Source organism: Manis javanica, chromosome 5 (genome assembly GCF_040802235.1).
Source record: "Manis javanica isolate MJ-LG chromosome 5, MJ_LKY, whole genome shotgun sequence".
Lineage (NCBI taxonomy): Eukaryota > Metazoa > Chordata > Mammalia > Pholidota > Manidae > Manis > Manis javanica.
Window position 1 is genome coordinate 86,617,274 of NC_133160.1, and position 15,963 is coordinate 86,633,236.

The window sequence follows — 15,963 nt, forward strand, 5'->3', positions numbered from 1 at the left end:
TGCTTTGGGCAGGATGGCCATTTTGACAATATTAATTCTTCCTAGCCATGAGCATGGGATGAGTTTCCATTTATTAGTGTCCCCTTTAATTTCTCTTAAGAGTGACTTGTAGTTTTCAGAGTATAAGTCTTTCACTTCTTTGGTTAGGTTTATTCCTAGGTATTTTATTCTTTTTGATGCAATTGTGAATGTAGTTGTTTTCCTGATTTCTCTTTCTATTGGTTCATTGTTTGTGTATAGGAAAGGCACAGATTTCTGTGTGTTGATTTTGTATCCTGCAACTTTGCTGTATTCTGATATCAGTTCTAGTAGTTTTGGAGTGGAGTCTTCAGGGTTTTTATGTACAATACCATGTCATCTGCAAATAGTGACAGTTTGACATCTTCTTTACCAATCTGGATTCCTTGTATTTCTTTGTTTTGTCTGATTGCCATGGCTAGGACCTCCAGTACTATGTTAAATAATAGTGGGGAGAGTGGGTATCCCTGTCTTGTTCCTGATCTCAGAGGAAAAACTTCCAGCTTCTCACTGTTCAGTATAATGTTGGCTGTGGGTTTATCATATATGGCCTTTATTATGTTGAGGTACTTGCCCTCTATTCCCATTTTGCTGAGAGTTTTTATCATGAATGGATGTTGAATTTTTTCAAATGCTTTTTCAGCATCTATGGAAATGATCATGTGGTTTTTGTCTTTCTTTTTGTTGATATGGTGGATGATGTTGATGGATTTTCAAATGTTGTACCATCCTTGCATCCCTGGGATGAATCCCACTTGGTCATGGTGTATGATCCTTTTGATATATTTTTGAATTCGGTCTGCTAATATTTTATTGAGTATTTTTGCATCTACGTTCATCAGGGATGTTGGTCTGTAATTTTCTTTTTTGGTGGGGTCTTTGCTTGGTTTTGGTATTAGGGTGGTGTTGGCTTCATAGAATGAGTTTGGGAGTATTCCCTCCTCTTCTATTTTTTGGAAAACTTTAAGGAGAATGGGCATTATGTCTTCTCTGTGTGTCTGAGAAAATTCTGAGGTAAATCCGTCTGGCCTGGGGGTTTTGTTCTTGGGTAGTTTTTTGATCACCATTTCAATTTCTTTGCTCGTAATTGATTTGTTTAACTTTTGTGTTTCTTCCTTGGTCAGTCTTGGGAGGTTGTATTTTTCTAGGAAGTTGTCCATTTCTTCTAGGTTTTCCAGCTTGTTGGCATATAGGTTTTCATAGTAGTCTTTAAGGATTCTGTGTATTTCTGTGGAGTCTGTCATGATTTTTCTGTTCTCATTTCTGATTCTGTTGATTTGTGTTGATTCTCTTTTTCTCTCAATAAGTTTGGCTAGAGGCTTATCTATTTTGTTTATTTTCTCAAAGAACCAGCTCTTGGTTTCATTGATTTTTGCTATTGTTTTATTCTTCTCAATTTTGTTTATTTCTTCTCTGATCTTTATTATGTCCCTCCTTCTGCTGTCTTTAGGCCTCATTTGTTCTTCTTTTTCCAGTTTCAATAATTGTGATGTTAGACTATTCATTTGGGATTGTTCTTCCTTCTTCAAGTATGCCTGGATTGCTATATACTTTCCTCTTAAGACTGCTTTTGCTGCGTCCCACAGAAGTTGGGGTTTTGTGCTGTTGTTGTCATTTGTTTCCATATATTCCTTGATCTCTATTTTAATTTGTTTGTTGATCCATTCATTATTTAGGAGCATGTTGTTAAGCCCCCATGTGTTTGTGAGCCTTTTTGTTTTCTTTGTAGAATTTATTTCTAGTTTTATACCTTTGTGGTCTCAAAAATTGGTTGGTAGAATTTCAATCTTTTGGAATTTACTGAGGCTCTTTTTGTGAGCTAGTATGTGGTCTATTCTGGAGAATGTTCCATGTGCACTTGAGAAGAATGTATATCCTGTTGCTTTTGGATGTAGAGTTCTATAGATGTCTATTAGGTCCATCTGTTCTACTGTGTTGTTCAGTGCCTCCGTGTCCTTACTTATTTTCTGCCTGGTGCATCTATCCTTTGGGGTGAGTGCCATGTTGAAGTCTCCTAAAATTAATGCATTGCAGTCTATTTCCCCCTTTAGTTCTGTTAGTATTTGTTTCACATATGCTGGTTCTCCTGTGTTGGGTGCATATATATTTAGAATGGTTATATCCTCTTGTTGGACTGAGCCCTTTATCATTATGTAATGTCCTTTATCTCTTGTTACTTTCTTTGTTTTGAAGTCTATTTTGTCTGATATTAGTACTGCAACCCCTGCTTTCTTCCCTCTGTTGTTTGCCTGAAATATGTTTTTCCATCCCTTGACTTTTAGTCTGTGTATGACTTTGGATTTGAGGTGAGTTTCCTGTAAGCAGCATATAGATGGGTCTTGCTTTTTTATCCATTCTATTACTCTGGTCTTTTGATTGGTGCATTCAGTCCATTTACATTTAAGGTGACTTTTGAAAGATATGTACTTATTGCCATTGCAGGCTTTGGATTCGTGGTTACCAAATGTTCAAGGTTAGCCTCTTTAGTATCTTACTGCCTAACATAGCTCGCTTATTGAGCTGTTATATACACTGTCTGGAAATTCTTTTCTTCTCTCCCTTCTTATTCCTCCTCCTCCATTCTTTATATGTTGGTTGTTTTATTCTGTGCTCTTTTGTGTTTCCTTTAACTGCCTTTAGTGGGTAGTTAATTTTACTTTTTTGCCTTTAGTTAGTATTTGGTTGGTCTGCTTTCTTTCCTGTGATTTTATTTTCTCAGGCGACATCTGTTTATTTTTAGGAGTGCTCCTGTTTAGAACAGTCCCTCTAAAATACCCCGTAGAGGTGGTTTGTGGGAGGCAAATTCCCTCAACTTTTGCTTGTCCGGGAATTGTTTTATCCCTCCATCATATTTAAATGATAATCGTGCTGAATACAGTATTCTTGGTTAAAGGCCCTTCTGTTTCATTGCATTAAATATATCATGCCATTCTGTTCTGGCCTGTAAGGTTTCTGTCGAGAAGTCTGATGATAGCCTGATGGGTTTTCCTTTATAGGTGCCCTTTTTCTCTCTAGCTCCCTTTAAAACTCTTTCCTTGTCCTTGATCTTTGCCATTTTAATTATTCTGTGTCTTGGCATTGTCCTCCTTGGGGCCTTTCTGTTGGGAGTTCTGTGTATTTCTGTGGTCTGTTCTATTATTTCCTCCCCCATTTTGGGGAAGTTTTCAGCAATTATTTCTTCAAAGACACTTTCTATCCCTTTTTCTCTCTCTTCTTCCTCTGGTACCCCTATAATATGGATATTGTTCCTTTTGTATTGGTCACACATTTCTCTTAATATTGTTTCATTCCTGGAGATCCTTTTATCTCTCTCTATGTCAGCTTCTATGCCTTCCTGTTCTCTGGTTTCTATTCCATCAATGGCCTCTTGCATCTTATCCATTCTGCTCATAAATCCTTCCAGAGTTTGTTTCACTTCTGTAATCTCTTTCCGGGCATTTGTAATCTCCCTCCGGACTTCATCCCCTAGCTCTTGTATATTTCTCTGCATCTCCGTCAGCATGTTTATGATTTTTATTTTGAATTCTTTTTCAGGAAGACTGATTAGGTCTGTCTCCTTCTTAGGTGTTTTCTCTGTTATCTTTGTCTGCCTGTAATTTTGCCTTTTCATGGTGATAGAAATAGTTTGCAGAGCTGGCACGAGTGAGGGCTGGAAGATCTTTCCCTTCTTGTTGGTTTGTGGCCTTCCTCTCCTGGGAGAACAGTGACCTCTAGTGGCTTGTGTTGGGCAGCTGCATGCAGTCAGGGCTTCTGATTCCTGCCCAGTTTGTATGGAGTTTATCTCTGCTGTTGCTGTGGGCGCAGCTTGCCTCGGGCTGCTGCGCTGATATGGTGGAGCCACGTTGGAGGGGGAGTGGCTGGGAGGCTATTTATCTCTGTGAGGGGCCTCCGTGCTCCCTGCTGCCCAGGGGGTTAGAGTGCCCAGAGTTCCCCCAATTCCCTGCCTTTGGACTAAGTGTCCCAGGATGCTTCCATCCAGTTTTGGGGTCCCTGTCCCTTTAAGACTTCCAAAAAGCACTCGCAAAAAAAAGAAAAAAAATTAAATAAATAATTTTTTTTAAAAAGCTACTCGCTTTTCTTTGTCCCCTGACACCGGCCTCAGGGACCTGCTCACAGGTCTTGCTGTCCTGTTTCCCTAGTATCCAGGACCCCACGCATGCACTGTGTCTGCGCTGTGGTGTGGATGGCTAGGGCTGGGTGTTTAGCAGTCCTGGGCTCCCTTTCCCTCCCCGCTCTGACTCCTCTCCTCCTCCCAGGAGCTGGTGTGAGGGGCTCTTGGGTCCTGCCATGCTGGGCCTTATATCTTACCCCCTTTGTGAGGCACTGGGTTCTCGCAGGTGTGGATTTTGTCTGGGCGTTGTCCTGTGTCCTCTGGTCTCTATTCTAGGAAGAGTTGTCTTTGTCATATTTTCATAAATATATGTGGTTTTGGGAGGAGATTTCCAGTGCTCTACTCACGCCACCATCTTGGCTACACCGCCTCTCCTGGGTCTGGGACCAACAGCTGAGGCGTCACTTCCCGGGCTCCACAGCATCGTGCCTTGGTGCCCTCATGCTCGCGGTCTTCCCAACTCAAAGTGTGCGCCCTCTGGCTGGTCTCACAAATGCGCCCGGTTCAGTCTGGGCCAGTTTGGCATCCGAGGCCGGCCTTTTGGTCTAGGCCTGGTTTGAGCCTGGGCCTGGTTTTCCATCTGGGCCGGTTTGCCACCTGAGAGTTCGGTTTGCTGAGGCCCTGGTTTGGCATCTGTGGGTCTTTTTTTTTAATCCATTCAGTGAGCATCTCTTTTGATTGGTGCATTCAGACCATTTACATTTACAGTATTTATCGATAGGTATGTGCTTATTTTCATTCCAGGCTTTAGATTTGTGGTTACCAAATATTCAAGGGTAATTCCCTTACTATCTAACTCAGTATGCTAATTTAACTCAGTATGCTACTACAAATACAACCTAAAGGTTCTTTTTGTATTTATTTTTTCCTCTTCCATTCTTTATATATTGAGTATCATATTCCATACTGTTTGTCTATCCCTTGATTGACTTTGGGAGTAGATGGTTTCATTTTGCATCTGCTTAGTAATTAATTGTGTTACTTCCCCTGGTGACAGCTATTTGGCCTTAGGAATACTTCCATCCATAGCAATCCCTCCAAAATGCTATGGGAGGAAAATTTTATGGGATGTTTATTTTATGGGAGGTTTGTGGGAAGTAAATTATCTCAGCTTTTACTTACGTGAGAATTGGTTAATCCCTTCTTCAAATTTAAATGATAACCTTGCCAGGTAGAGTATTCTTGTTTCAAGGCCCTTCTGTTTCATAGTATTAAATATATCATACTACTCCCTTCTGGCCTGTAAGGTTTCTGTTGAGAAATCTGATGATAGTCTGATGGGTTTTCCTTTCTATGTGATCTTTTTTCTCTCTCTACCTGCTTTTAAAAGTCTGTCCTTATCCTTGATCTTTGCCTTTTTAATCATTATATATCTTGGTGTTGTATTCCTTGGGTCCCTTGTGTTGCGAGATCTGTGCACCTCCATGGCCTGAGAGACCAAGTTTTCATCAATTGCCTCCTCAAAGACACTTTTTATCTCTTTTTCTCTCTTTTCTTCTTCTGGTACTCCTATAATGCAAATATTGTTCTGTTTGGATTGGTCACACACTTCTCTCAATATTCTTAGAGAATATTTTTCTCTCTGTGCCTCAGCTTCTTTATATTCCTCTTTTCTAATTTCTATTCCATGTACCATCTCTTCTACTACATCTAATCTGCTTTTCAATTGCTCCATTCTATGTTTCATTTCAGATATGGAATTTCTTAATGATTGAATCTCCATCCTAAATTCGTCCCTGAGTTCTTGAATATTTTTCTGTACCTCCATGAGCATGTTTATGATTTTTATTTTGAACTCTCTTTCAGGAAGATTGGTGAGTTCAGTTTCATTTGGCCCTTTTTCTGGTGTTTGTGAGATTTTTGTTTGAACCAGGTTCCTTTGACATTTCATATTTTTATGTGTCACCTTTTAGTGGCCAGAAGCTCTAATGTCTGGAGCAGCTCAGCTCCTGAAGTGATGTTGGGGTTCACAGGGGTGCAGCGCTGATGCCTGGGGGGAGGAAAGACCTGTTTCCTGCCTCCTGACTGCAGTGCCTGCCTGCAATGTCAGAACCAGTGAGCCAGCACACAGGTGTAAGCCTCTGTGCTTTGCATCTGTAGCTGCTGTAGGCAGGGCCTCCCTCTGACTGACCTGATGCCAGTGCAGGGACTGCCAGTTTGCAAGCTGGTGCCAGCAGACCAGGAGGAAGGTACAGCAGGCTGTATATCACAGTGGGGGCCTCAGAGCTGAGTAGGCAGCCAGGGGGATGGAGTACCTGAAGCTCCTGAAAGTTCCCGACCTGCTGGGCAGAGCATGCCCAGACAACTTTGTCCACCTATCCCTTCTCCCGTGCAGCAAGCTCCATGCAAACCCCACCCCTTCAGCAGCCCTCTTGCTGCTAGGAAGCCTCTTAGACTGCGCACCTTTCCTTTGTCCCTGAGTGGCCAGATGTGGATCCCTGTCCTACACAAATGTCTTGAATCTCAGTTTCTCCAAGTATACCACCTGTCTTAGCTTTCTAACCCCTAACCCCACTAATTTCCAGAGCACCATGCAATGTAAGTTTGTGCCCCTGTAGCAGATCTCTAGGGCTGGGTGTTCAGCAGTACTAGGCTTCCACCCCCTCTCCGCTCTGTTTCTCTTCCTCTGGCTTGTGAGCTGGGGCTGGAGAAGGGCTTGGGTCCTGATGGATCAAGGCTTTGGTATGTTACCCTGTTTTGTAAGGTCTGCTCTGTTCTTCAGGTTTATGCAGTCTTGTTCAGCCTTCTTTCCTGTTGCTTTTTTTGGATTAGTTGTATTAACTATATTTTCATAATTATGTGGTTTTGGGAGGAGTTCTCTGTCTCACCTCTCATGCTGCCATCTTGAATTGCTCTGATGATGAACTCCATTTTAACTGTAAAAACTTTATGGGGGCAGGGAGTGTGGGGAACTTCTACTGCTTTAACCAAGTTTGGCAATGGGTGTCCATGAAAGGGTATTAAGAAAGGGGATACATGGTTAGATTTGCATTTAAGGACCAGCTCACTGGAGCACTTTAATTGGACCATCAGAAAAAAAAGGGAGAATAGAAAGAAGAAACATTTAGGAACTGATTAATTCATGGAAAACCTGAGAAAATTCTAAAGAATGATAAGAAGGGGAATATGTATGGATAAGATGTCTTAGAGATATGGGCAGACAAGAAAAGTAGAACTTCTTGCCCAGTGAGTTCAATGCTCTCAACAACGTAGAAAGCTGATTGGATTTAAGGAAGGATGTTATGTGTGCACACACATGTGTGTGCACATATACAAGTATGGAGGGAGATTAAAGATCTTGAGGAGAGGAACAAGGTTTTCTTTTTTTTAAAGTCCCTCCAAGACCCTCATTAAGATTCAAGGACTGTATGTGCCTTTGTCTGAGATTTATAAAAGTGTTACACACAGATACAAATTTAGCTACATCATCACAGATTCTGCAAGGAACCTATTAATTGTTCTCCCAAACTTCTCAGCATGAAAAAAGCCAGGCTAATCCATTGTAGGCACACCTCAGAGATATTGCAGGTTCAACTCCAGACTACTGCAATAAAGCATATATTTCAGTAATATAAATAAAATGAATTTTTTCATTTCACAGTGCATATAAAAGTCATGCTTATACTATACTGTAGTCTATTAACTGTGTAGTAACATTACATCTTAAAAAATACCTTAGCTTAAAAATAATATTGTTAAAAAATGCTAATCATCATCTGAGCTTTCAATGAGTCATAATCTTTTTGCCAGTGGAGAGTTCTGCCTTGATGTTGATGGCTACTGACTAATTAGGTGGTAGTTGCTGAAGGCTGGGGAGGCTGTGGTAATTTCTTAAAATAAGACAATGAAGTCTGCAGCATTGATTGATTCTTCCTTTCATGAACAATTCTTCTTTACCATGCACTGCTGTTTGATAGCATTTTACCCCCAGTAGAACTTCTTTCAAAATTGGAGTCAGTCCTCTCACACCCTGCTACTGCTTTATCAACTGTTTATGTCATATTCTAAATGCCTTGTTGTCACTTCAACAATCAGGAGTAGATTCCATCTCAAGAAACCATGTTCTTTGCTTGTCCGTAAACAACTCCTCATCTATTCAGATTTTATCCTGAGATGCAGCAATTCAGTCATAACAGCAGGCTCCACTTCTATTTATCTTGCTATTTCTACCACATGTGCAGTTACTTCCTCTACTGAAGTCCTGAGCACTTCAAAGTCATCCATGAGGGCTGAAATCAACCTCTTTCAAATTCCTATGAAGGCTGATATTTTAACTTCTCCCAATGAATCATGTATGATCCCAACAGCATCTAGAATGGTGAATCCTTTCTAGAAGGTTTTCAATTTTCTTTGCCCAGATCCATCAGAGAAATCACTATGCATGGCAGCTATAGCCTTACAAAATGTATTTCTTCAATGATAAGACTAGAAAGCTGAAATGACTCCTTGATCTATGGGCTGCAGAATGGATGTTGTGTTAGCAGGCATGAGAACAACATTCATCTATGTTTTCTTTTCTTTCTCCATCAGAGCTCTTGGGAGATCAAGCACATTGTCAATGAGCAGTAATATCTTGAAAGAACTTTTTTTTTTCCTGAACAAGATCTCAGTAGTGGTCTTAAAATATTCACTAAACCATGTTGTAGAGAGAGGTCCTGTCATCCAGGCTTTGTTGTTCCATTCCTAAAGCACAGGCAGAGTAGATTTAGCATAATTCTTAAGGGCTCTAGGATTTTCAGAATGGTCAATGAGCACTGGCTTTAACTTGAAATCACCAGCTGCATGAGCCCCTAACAGGAGAGTTAGCTTAAGCTAAGCTTTGAAGCTTGAAGCCAGGCATTGACTTCCCCTCTCTAGTTATGAAAGTTAAATGTCATCTTCTTCCCAAAGAAGGCTGTTTCGTCTCCATTGAAAATATGATGCTTAGTGTAGCAGCCTTCATTAATTCTTTTAGTTACATTTCTGGGCAACTTGCTGCAGCTTCTACATCAGCACTTGCTGCTTTACCTTTTATGTTAATGCTACGGAGATGGCTTCTTTCCTTCAACTTCATGAACCAGCCTCTACTAGCTCCAAACTTTTCTTCTGCAGCTTTCTCACCTGGCTCAGCCTTCATAGAATTGAAGAGAGTTAGGGCCTTGCTCAAGATTAGGCTTTGGCTTAAGGGATGCTGCAGCTGGTTTAATCTATATCCAGACCCTTAAAACTTTCTCCATCTCAGTAATAAGCCTGTTTTGCTTTTTTATCATGTGTGTTCACTGGACTAGCTCTTTTAATTTATTTCAATAATTTTTCCTTTGTATTCACAGCTTCGCTAACTGTTTGGTGCAACAAGCCTAGCTTTTGGCCTATCTTGACTTTTGACATGCCTTCCTCACGAAGCTTAATCATTTCTAGCTTTTGATTTCACATGAGAAACATGGGACTCTTCCTCTCACGTGAATGTTTCAAAGCCATTGTAGGGGTATTAACTGAGCTAACTTCAACATTGTTGTGTCTCAGGGAATAGGGAGGCCCAAAGACAGGAAGAGAGATGCCAGCTGGTAGAGATAAGAACACACACCTGAATGCTTTCTTATTTTTAATAAAGTAAATTATCTAGCAAATAAGAAGTCTTATAACTGATAAGTTAAAGTTTACCATCTTCTGGGGAGTGCTTAGTGGTTCCCCTAAACAATTATAGTAGTAACATTAAAGATCAGTGATCACAGATTCACCATAACAAATATAATGAAAAAGTCTGCAATATTGTGAGAATTACCAAATGAGACACAGAGTTATGAACTGAACATATGCTGTTGAGAAATAGCACTGATAGACTTGGTAGGCACAAGGTTACCACAAACCTTAAATTTATAAAAACAATATCTGCGAAGTACAATAAAACCAGGTATGCCTGTACATCAGTTCCCCCTCATCTAAGGTTTCAGTTCCTATGGTTTCAGTTACCCACATCAACCTTGGTCCAGATGCAGGGATGATCTGCCTTCTGACATACTGCAGGTTAATAGGAGCTTAACGATATGTCACATCCTTTCATCACTCACCTCACTTCATGTCATCACATAGGTGTCATCTCACATCATCACAAGAAGATGGGTGAGTACCATACAGTAAGATATTTTGAAAGAGAAAGACCATATAAGTCTTACTATAGTATATTGTTCTAATTGTCCTATTTTTAGTTATTGTCATTAATCTCTTATTGTGCCTAATTTATAAACTTTATCATTAGTATAGAGTACAGGAGAAAACATAGTATATGTACGGTATGGTACTATCTGAGATGGCATCTACTGGGGGTCTTGGAATATATCCCCCACTGATAAGGAGGGAATAGTGTAATTTCACTTTTTCAGAAAAAGGTTTGGTCATCTGTAGGTTTGGATTAACATCTGTAAAGATGAGTAAACATTTCTAGTGCCTTTATTTGCATTGCAACTTTCTTTCAGAATACAAAGTGTTTTCACCAAGACTTTCATTTCTGCTTAAAATATCCTATGAGATCAATGGAGGTAACTGATACTTCACCTTTTGATGGGGAAACTGAAACACAAGAATGGTGAAAATAACTTTCATAGGGTGCAGTCTATTTTAGCATGGCTTACTTGTTTTAAACTCAAGGTACATGTCACATGTGGTTAAGGCATTAATGAAAAAAATGGTATAGTGCTATTTGTGAATTTAGGGATTGCCAAAGTTCTCAGCAGAATCTCATGAGAATGTCAGTAGTCTTCTGTAACAGTCTCTTGGGGCACAGTGAGTATGAGACCAATCTGGGCCTTAAAATATACACAAGACACTACGTATGTCAAAGGTTTTGGTTTTACATGGTTCAGTCATTTCTTGTCTCATATCATATGTGATAGAGTCAAAACAACATATAAAGAAAGAGTTGTAGCACTATTGTAAACAGAAGAAGAAAAATTTTCTCTTTTAAATACACTTTTTGCTAGATAATTTACTTTATTAAAAATAAGAAAGCATTTAGTAGCAGATGGGTAGTAGAATAACAGTTTGAAGAGAACTGCATTAGATAATACCTCTAGGGTCTATTTTTATTTTAAAGTCCTATGACTCAATGGATAAAAATTGATCAGGCCTGTTAGAATAATGACAATGGATTTCAGATTATAAGACTGGCCAGAATAGAAGGAACATTTGATTGGTCTTAATTTTGAAGTCTAAGTGGTGATTTAAAGTTGAGATTTAAAAAAGTCATTTTTCTCCTTGAAAGATAAACAGAAAAAAATACAATATTAGAAATAACTATTCCATCTCAAACTATGGAAGAGATAGAAAGATGACTTATTTTAATCAGGAAACATTAACAATGACTATACATGGAAGAAAATGATAAAATCAAGAGGACTGAAGTTTGTAAACAATTTAGATCTAGTTCATAAGAAAGGGTAAAAATGTCCACATCAATTAGAAGAATGGCTTTAAGGGGTTCTAATGGGAAATCCAAACCTTCCAACTCTTACTTAACTCTGTTCTCCACAAGCAAGATGGCAAAATACAACTAGTAACGTTTCTTACAGATATCATAGAGGGATGGGGTGCTGTTAATATGGAGACCTGGGAATAGACTAGGTTTTATCAATAGCTAATGATAGATACGACCTTAGGGAAGTCATGTGTCACCTCTGGGTACCCTGTATCCTACCATAAAATTAGCCAGCTGGACTATGTGATGTCTAATGACCCATTTTAATCAATACTTGTATGATTCTCTGTTATTCCAACTTTGTAAAAATCTAAAACTTGGATACCCATATACTCACACAAACATTATTTTACATTATGTAGTATTTATAGGGATTTCAATGCCTAGTGAAATATTGCTCTTAGCAACTTAATTTGGCCTATCTGTCAAAGATTCCATGAACTTTACCTATAGTAGCCTTAAGGATAATCTACAATGGGTTATCACCTTCGATTCAAACTCCCAATATGCCCTACCTTCCCTATTTCCTTTATTGCCAATGCTTAATTGGTTATTTAAAGCTTGAAGAGGAAGTGGTTCTCCTTTATCCCCTATGCACAACTGGTGATTAAATCCTCAGGTTTTTTCCTTAAAAGATATAAAATCTATCTTCCTTTTCAGTGTATCTCTATTATCATAATCCATGTTCTCGACCTCACCCCTGAATCACTCCAACCACTCCCTCTATCTCCCTACTCTTCTAAACTTTTCAAAATAATACTGCTAAGGTCCTGAATTCATTTTGTTGCTCACCTGTTTCAACTATTCCTCAGTATTTGTAGGACAGTAATCACCTTTAGCCTGGCCTCAGGGCCTTACAAAATGTGGCCTCACCTGCTGTTCTATCTTGTCTTCTGCTAGTTGCCAGATCTATGGCAGGCAGCCTCCATCTGCCTCCTCCCCCTGGTTCTTTGCCCAGGCCTCCCTGGCCCTCAAGCCCACAAGCTTTTTTCTCTCCATCGCATGCTACTTCCCTTCCAGTTCTCTCCCCTGGGATACCATTCCTTGTTTCATTGCTGTTTCTATGACTGACGGTGTGAGGGCTAAGCAACTGTCATGTATAAAAATAAGTTTAATTAGAACTTTTTCTTTGGAGGTTTTTTATTTTCTCTTTTATGAAGTATAGCTGACAAAACTAAGATATTTAAAGTATGCAATGTGATGATTTGCTAAAGGATACTTTGTGAAAGGATCCCCCCCATCAAGTTAATTAACATATCCATCACCTCATCACCTCACGTTTACCTTTTTTTTTTTTGGTGAGAGCACTTAAGCTCTGCTATCTTAGCAAATTTCAATTATATTATATACTGTGATCAACTGTAGTCACCATGTTATTGTACATTAGATCCTCAGGCCTTATTCATCCAACAGCTGAAAGTATGTACCCTTTTACCAATTATCCAAATTCTTCCTATCCCTCAAGATCCAGGTCACAACCTGCACCTTCTTATGTGAAATCTCCTTTAACTGTTTTAGTCTAAATGGACCTTATCATTCCTTGAATTCTGAAGTTCTAAGCTGTATCACTTACTTGGGTATATGTGTAAATATTTACTGGTGGAATAAGATTAAACTGTATAAGATACTCTGATTCTGTTTGAATCACTCTGTGGAAAACTTTTACTGCTCTAAGTCTTGGTGGCTTTTCTCCTCTACCTGCAAATGCTCTTCCTCATAGGACTTTATGGTCTGTTTCTATACCTATTTCAGGTTTTTACTCAAAAAATAATCTTCTCATGAGATCTTTTTTGACTATTAGATCTTCAGTTACTGCCTCACCATCCTTCCAGTTTCCTTCTCGTGCTTTAAATTTTTATGATTAGCACTTCTTGGTATTTAACATTCTGCACATTTTTATTATCTTGTTTGTATCTGCCTCCCACTCTAGATTCTAAGCTAAATGAAGACAGAGCCTTTTTTCCTGTTTTGCTCATTAATGCACCCCAGTTCCTGAAGAGTGCCTAGTATTTGGCAGGGACTCAAGAAATACTTCTTGATTGAATTCACTATTAAAAAAACAACATTAGTAATAGTCGCTAATATTAATAAGCAAATGCTAATATAGTTGTAGAATTTACTTTGTGCCAGTCCCTGCACTTTTATCTACATAATATTATATAATCCCATCATTTTAATCTAGAACCTATTTTCCTCCTAGCTGAGTAAAACAATTCTTAAAGGAGTTAAGAACTTTCCCAAGAACACACAGCTAATAAATATTACTAAAAATAAGCCCTAGCCTAACTGACTATGAAAATATATCCTAGGCTGAGTTTATCCAACTGTAAAAAACTAAACACAAAATAAGATTTTTTTGGATCTGAGGAAAGAACTCTTCTGGGTTGTAAAATCTTTTTTTTTTTTTTACAAACAGCTAATACTTTAATTTCTTGTCCTCTTTTCTTTTTAGTAATTTATCTTACACTTTTCCTTAAACTTTTGCACTTCCTTCCTTAACTACCCTCCCTTAATCGCAAGAAAAAATCTGACTGATGTTATGACTTCACTAAAGAGATAGAAATTCCTTCTTAAAAATGCATCTCAGGTCTCATATAAAGGCCAAGTACACTTAACACTGAATAGCCAAGGCCCTTACACTGAAAGGTAAAGCATCTACTGAGGGAGGAGGGGAAAAACAAAAAATGCTTTATTCATAATTACCTAAGATTTTCCAGCATGAGAGGGGAAAGAGGAAGTCTATTTTTGGTTACAATGATTACTCTAAAAACATTAATATGCTAGGGGAAAATTTTCATTGTGAGAGTTACTACTGTGCTGAGTTCTTTTTCCCTTACAGAGTGAGTTAAAATTCTCAGGGCAGAGAGGTAATCTAGGCAGATGCACTTGCCCTATGTCTTGAAAATGGCAACATCCAGGAATCATGGGAGGTTAACTGAGGACACACTGGGAAGGATTTCTCAGCGCCAGGTCATTCTCTAAGAAGTATCAAGTGGCAGAGTGGACACTTACACCCTTAGGCATCTGGAATGAGGGCAGAGATTACAGCTACACAGGCGTTTTAGAAGTTTATTATGCTCAATGCATAAACGAGATTCAGCAAAATTGAAGCTGAATTGCCTGCTAAAAGTTACAGAGAAAAAAAAAGCCTCATTCTTCTTATTTTAAAACCTAACCTCCATTATCTTTCCTACAATGCCCCCATAATCTTAACTGCCTTATAGTACAAGCAAAGGTTTAGATAGTAAATTCATTCTAGGTTTCATCTCAAGTAGTTTAGAAAAAAAAATACATCAGTTCCCTAAGTCTATACATCCTGATCTGATAAATAACCCTTAGGTTGGGACACTCATTAGCAGGCAAGTGGCATTTAGAACAACTGATCTGTATTAAGAACAATTACAAGAACATGATGGGAAAAGTATTTGACACCTCCCTCTCTGTCAGTATCTCTATTTATACTTTGAGATAAATCATGTGAAAAATCACATAGGTTCTCCTGAGATTTGTCATTCTGTATTTTGGTTCTTCATTAGATCTATGGAGCCAAATTGCCATGAAACCAGCTGCCTAGGCTCAGTAAGTAAGTAACCAAGCACCACTCATTTTTCAGACCAGCAAATAACCACAAATATAATATTTTTGGTCCTCAACAAATTGAGGCAAAATGGCCATAAGTGAGGTAAAAATGGAAACAAGAAATACTGTGACATGTGGTTACAGATAATGAAATTTCTCCATGCTTATAGTTAAATTTAAATGGTTTCTGATCTCCCTCTAATTCACAGAAATTGAGAATTTGATGAAAATCTTCTTTTTCTACACACACACACAAACACAAACACACACACACGTCAGCACACAACTTTAAGAGATTCATAGATCTTAAAATCTAACCCATGTGTCCTAAGCATAAGTAATAAAGGTATTTGAGAGCAGACTGAGTAAGAGAATTGAAGGCTGGAAGACAGACTGACTATTTAATGGGGAAGAAACTTACTCTTCTCGAAAACCACGCACCACCTGTTCCCCGTGTCTTACCAGCAGCTTCCTGTCCCTCACGGCTCCTCCTGGATCATGATCTGTTGGCTGCTGCTGAGCCCATCTCCTGCTTCCAAGTGTGGGGACTCAACAGGAGCGAGGGCAAGAAGACAGTCTTGAGAGGGTCTGGTGGTGAATGTTGGCCAGCCTGGAAAAAACACAGAGTTTGAGTATTTTTAAGTGAGCAAAAAAGAACAAGGCATGTACACCTGGTATGAAAGCTATTACATAGAGTTTAAAATGGTTTAGGTGACCATAATCGGATATTTCCACTACACAGTTGGCTGTTAAAAAGTTCAGGGTTGGAGGATCTTTCTCAAAGCAATGAGACTCCCCAAAGCAC

The 15,963-nt window shown here is 39.0% G+C and overlaps 1 protein-coding gene across 2 annotated transcripts in view; it reads right to left on the reverse strand.

The window, feature by feature from the left end:
- Nucleotides 1–15,963, reverse strand: part of TET2 (tet methylcytosine dioxygenase 2) — a 160,365-nt gene that overhangs the window by 102,513 nt on the left and 41,889 nt on the right. For both annotated transcript variants that reach the window (XR_012131634.1, XM_037020089.2), the window contains exon 2: nucleotides 15,621–15,768. The gene's annotated coding sequence lies outside the window, so the exon portion shown is untranslated. The remainder of the gene's footprint in view (nucleotides 1–15,620; nucleotides 15,769–15,963) is intronic.